This window comes from Arachis hypogaea, chromosome 4 (assembly GCF_003086295.3).
Source record: "Arachis hypogaea cultivar Tifrunner chromosome 4, arahy.Tifrunner.gnm2.J5K5, whole genome shotgun sequence".
NCBI lineage: Eukaryota > Viridiplantae > Streptophyta > Magnoliopsida > Fabales > Fabaceae > Arachis > Arachis hypogaea.
The window spans coordinates 66,096,398-66,102,397 of record NC_092039.1 but is presented as its reverse complement, the minus strand read 5'-3'; positions in this window follow the sequence as shown (position 1 = coordinate 66,102,397).

Genomic DNA, 6,000 nt, shown 5'->3' with positions numbered 1-6,000 from the left:
GCCTTACCTCATGCTATAAAGCAAAGGATAGTTAAAGGTCACAATAGTTTTAAAGCTTATACGATAATATATATGTATATATAGAAAAAGATAGTAATTCTAGAAGCCCGATGAAGAAATAAGCTCAAAAACAGAGTTTCAAAAGCGCAAAACATTCACGTGAAGCTGCAAGCCTGAAGGCACAAGATATAGATACAAGATAACAAGGCATATGTAGATATAGAAGCATAATAGTCATAGAGTACTAGCCGTAGCCCGCAGAGTTTAGGCAGACTAGTATAATATACAGACATAACAGAGTTAGCCTCTAAGGCAAATAAAGCTACAAAAGTGAGAGTACTAAAACAAAATATCCAAAAGAAATCTAAAAGATAATAAAGATCCTCCGCTCTATCACCATCATGCAACTCACCGAGGTAGGTTACGACCTGCATCTGAAAAACAATAACAGAATTTGGTATGAGAACCGGAGGTTCTTAGTATGGTAATCCTAGAACTTCACATCAATCATAGTATTCAAGCTTATAAAACAGATAAATAAATCCTTAAATAGGTCATCTACTTAGGGAATTTCTAATCTAACATTTACATCGCTGTCCCACAGCCTTCGTCAGCCTAACTATGATGCAATTCCATCACCACTGCCTACCAAACCTCCTCAATCCCAGTAGAAAATACAAGTAATTCATACAAGTAAAGCACAAGTAATTATCATGTATATCAAGTAAATCAAGAAGCACTTAAGCATGTTATAACAATTAGGCATATTATGCAAGTAAACAAAGCAAGTAAACACAAAGTAAATACATATGATGAATGTTTGTCCTACAAACTATGATATCACATTGTTAGTTTAACTACCAACCCGACACACTCCCATGTTGCCTTTCGGTCACGTATATAAATGGGAACCCCCAGGGATATCGTGCCCGGCACACAGTCAAGGGATATTGATGACAGGATTTCACTGACTATATTAGTGTATATAATGAATATGTTCTTTGGAAAGCGCACCAAATTATCGCCAAGTAATAACTCACTTTGAGTGAGGTCAAATCCCACATAGATTGATTGATTGAACAACTTTAGTTAATGGGTGAATTTAGTTAAGCTAATCAATAGAAATTGTTGAGTGCAGAATTCTAAATAGCAGAAATGTAAATGACTTAAAAGTAAAGGAAAGAAATAAAGTGAAGAAAAGTAAATGACAAGAATGTAAAGTGCTAGAACATAAATGGCTGAATTGTAAATGGGGATTGGGTAATAGCAGAAATTAAAGAAAAGCTATAAAGAATATGGAAGATAAGAATAGGGAAAATTCATTGGGATTAGGAGATGTTGCTCTCTTTGGATTAAATTTAGATCATCTCATCTTCAATCATGCAGCTCATTGACTTCTTGGCTATCATGATTGATTGAACCCCAATCCCTTGGTGATTTAATCTCTCAAATCTTGATAATCAGTTAATTCCTTGGTCTAATTGCTAATGAAGAGAGATACGCTTGGTCCCTGATTATACCACACATTCTCATAGATCCAAATAGTGGGTGGATTTCATGTCACCATATTCAATCCCAAAACCTAGATCTACTCAAGTGTGAGAAGGGATTTCAATCATGGTTTCATATTTTCTTTTCCAAGGTTCCCATGAAACCCATATTGCATTCAACCTCTTTCCCAAGATGATTGAACACTAAGCATGAAGAACGAAATTCCTTCTAGAAAATGAAAGAGAAGATGAAGAGAAGAAGAAATTCATTATCATTAATCCATCAAGTACAACAGAGCTCCCTCTCCCAATGAGAGGGAGTTTAGCTACTCAAAGCTTAGAGAAAAGTACAAGAGATGGGAAAGATGAAGTGAAGTGTAAAAGTAAAAACTAAAACTAAACTATCAATCCCAACTTTCTAACCCCCTTCTCAGTACTCTTAGGGGGTATTTATACTACTCCTAGCACTAGAAATTAAAAGTTACAAAAAGGAAAAGAAAATTACAATTGAAAGTATAAGGAAAAACTCATTAAAATGAACTATGTGCCTGGCGTGTGAGCGGCGCGCCACGCTAAGCTACTCAGCTTGGCTTAGCATGCCATGCCTGGCTTCCAAGTGGCATGCCCTTTTCTTGCAGCTAGCCTGGCGTGCCATGTCTTCGAGCTCAAGTGGCATGCCCAGTGTGATTCCTTTCTTCTTCCTCTCTAGATACTTGAACGGGCATGGCACGCCCAGGTCTGGCATGCCACGCCCTCAAGAAAGCATGATCATCCTCCTCTGGAGATTTGAACTAGCGAGGCACGCTCAGGTTTGGCGTGCCACGCCCTTAGTGAACTCTTCCTCCCTCTTCTCTAGAATGTTAAACTAGAGTGCCACGCCCAGTAGATGGTGTGCCACGCCCTTAATAAGGGCTTTATTCTCTTCTTTGGTCAACTACACTGGCGTGCCACGCCTAGGTCTCAAGTGGCACGCCCTCGGTGTGAGTAATCTTGGCGTGCCACGCCTCAATCATCAAGTGGCACGCCCCTCTTCATGTTGCCTTGGCGTGCCACGCCTAAAGTCCAAAGTGGCACACCCATTGATCTTCTTCCTTGGAGGCTTGTGCTAGCATGCCATACCTTCGATCTCAAATGGCACGCCCTTGTTGAGGTTGCATTCTTCCTCTCTGGACCAATGAACTGGCGTGCCACGCCTTCGTTCTCAAGTGGCACGCCCATTATGGTGTTGAGTCTCTTCAAGCTTGGCATGCCACGCCTAGAAATCAAGTGGCATGCCCATTCATTCTTGATTTGGTGTGCCACGCCTCAAGTCTTAAGTGGCACGCCATTGTTGGTGCTTCCTTCATGCTCCTCTGCTCGAATGCATTGTCGGGCCACGCCTTTGACCTCAAGTGGCACGCCCCTTGTAGATGATGGAGTTGGCATGCGATGCCCAGCCTGGCGTGCCACACCCTTTATGGGTCTTTAAGAATTCTCTCTAGAGTTTATAGTTGGCATGCCACACCTGGTCTTGGCGTGTCACGCCCATACTAAAGCTCATTGTCCCTTCTCTGGAGTTTATAGCTGGCGTGCCACATATAGCCTTGGTGTGCCACGTCCATTGTGCTTCATCTCCCTGGCATGCCACGCCTGGCCTTGGCATGCCACGCCTATTAAAAGCTTTATGGACTTCTTCTCTAGGTTTGATAACTGGTGTGCCACGTCTACTGGCTGGCATGCCATGCCCATTCAAATCGTTGGCGTTTGCACCAAGTGGAATGCCCAGCACACACGCCCAGTTTATCTTTGTTGCTTCCTTCTTCTTTTGTTGCTCTTTTCACCTGAAATTCAACACAACTCATTTCAAAGCAACGTATCATAATATTCACCATTTTATTCATGAAATTGCATTAATTGGATGAGATTTCATTATTTCTCTAGTCCTTTTATATTAGAGAAAGAGGTAAATGATGCAAGTCATTACAATACCAAACTTAAGTTTTGCTTGTCCCCAAGCAAATCAATGTGAATTATTCTTAATGGATTGAGACTTGACCCTAACAAGAGTGTGTTCATAATTAAATTTAAAGGCTAAGTAACAACTCATTCATGAACCTTATTATTTTCATACCACAATGAACTCTTAGACCTTTGAGGACCCTTTTAAGTCCTTGCTTCTAGAGCCCTTTCTATTGACTGTCACCTTAAAGTAGTAAGACTTGTTCTTTTTCTTTTGATTGCTCTTTTCTTTTCACTTATCTTTTGTTGCTATTTGATTGACCATGACTCAAAGTGTTTTTCCTCAAGACGATCCTTTTGATTGAGTTTTCAATTAGTACTCCCAAACCAGTTGGTTTTACGGTACTAGGTGTTGAACACCTGTAAAAATTTACTTCCCCAGGTCACTCTTTGATGATTCCATATTTGATGATATATTTTGACTCAATTTGGATGGATTTTATCACATAAACTCACACTTAAGCACCGAAATAGCATACTTTTGTGTTTGATCCCTAAATTGAACCTAAAAGTGAAAACATGCGTTTTTGTGCCTAATTAGTTATTTTAATTCCACTTTCATGTCATTCGATGCCGTGATATGTTTTGTGAGTGATTTCAGGTCATTGAGGTAAGGCTAGTCAAAAGTGAAAGAAAGCATGTACAAGGGAGAAAACATGAAGAAAACAAGAAAAAGCACACACAACCATGTGTGCATGCGCACAAGCATCCGTGAGCGCGCACAAGAAGAAATTTGCATGTGTGCGTGCGCACAAGCACCTGTGCGTACGCACAGGTCGACATTCAGAAAAGTGTGCGTACGCACACATCTGTGTGTACGCACAAGACCTTGCACGTGGTTTCATTAATGAAACACGTGCTGCGCAATTTTTGAGGGCTTTTGGCCCAGATTTTGAAGGCTAAAGGCTGAATTGAAGTGCTATATGAAGGGAGTATCAACACATATGGAGGCATTAGTTATTATTAGGTTTTCCTTAATGTTAGGAAGCTTCCATAGTTAATTTAGTAGTAGGAGTAGGAGTAGTGTAGAAATTCTCTCTTAGAGTTTTACAAATTTTCATTGTAGTATTTTATAGCAAGCTTTGATCTTTGATTTTGCTCATCTTTATTGTAAGTACTCTTAATCTTCTCTTTAATTACATCACTTTTGCTTTTATTTTTTTATGGTTGAAGTTACTGTGTTTATATATGAAATTTTGGTATCTTGGAGTTTTGATTGATGAATTTAGTGTTTTATGCTTTCTTTATGCTTGTTTGGATGTTAATTGTTGATATGGTGAATATTTTGGTTATAACTTTTAATTTTCTTTTCAATTTCCATGTTTTGTTTTTATGCCCACAAGGTGTTTGTGAAAATGCCAATTATGAGTTTTGAGTAGATTTTCACACCTTGGCTTGGGATTTGAGTTCCTAGGATACTAGAGTCATAATGTCCGACATTTAGTGGCAATACTTGGGTAGTTAGTTGACTCTTGTTTCCATTGATGCTAGTTTTTTACTAACTAGTTTGGTAAGTTAGCTAGGACTTATGGATTAAGGTCAATTATGCTTATTTGACCTACTCCTCGATGTTAGGGGTTAACTAAGTGACATTGACTCATCATAGTTGCCATAGTTGTGGTTATGGCGATGATAGGGTTCCTTGGATTCTCATTCCCAAGTCAAGGCTCTTTTTTACATATCTTAGCATTTTCACTAGTTTTGATCTTGTTTCCTTTTCCCTTGCATTAATTTCCAATTTTAATAATCTCTTAGTTCTTTTATTTCTTAGTTCTTTTAATCTTTAGTTCTTTGATTTCAAAACCCATTTTCCTTACAACCGAAAGTGTGTGACACTTCAATTGCATCCTAAGGAAAGATGACCCGAGGTTGAATTACTCTCGATCTCTATTTATATATTTTGTATTTGAATTAAACTTTGATGATTTGGGATTGAATTGCCGGTTTGGACTATACTCACAACGGAACTATTTTATCTAATTTCCGAAACGGTGCAAATCCAAACTTATCAAGGTTTTAGCGCCGTTGCAGGGGAATGTAATTGGTGTTATATCTTAGGCTGTTGTAAATATGTTGATAGTGTAAATATCTTAATTTTTGGTTGTTTGGTTTTTTTTTGTTAATATTTGGGTGTTTATTTTTCTTGTTTGTTAATGTCTTTTGCTTTTATTTCTTACTTTCTTTATGAGATATCACCTTTGTTGCTTGGAGCTTAGTTGTGATTGTTTTGTAGGGTATGATGAACTTAAATTGGGATTGTATTAAGAAATGGGAGAAGGGATGGAGGGAGGAGCAATCTTCCCCATACTACAACGAGAAAAACCCTTCCCCACACTTTTCCCTATGTGAGTATCAAACCCAAAGATACCCCATACACAACCCTCAACTACCAAACCTTCAAGCGCCATACCATAGACCTCCATGGAATAAAAATGTCTATACACCTTGGTACCAACCATATGAACCATCACCCCCTTATACACCACCTCAATATCCCCACCCACATGACACA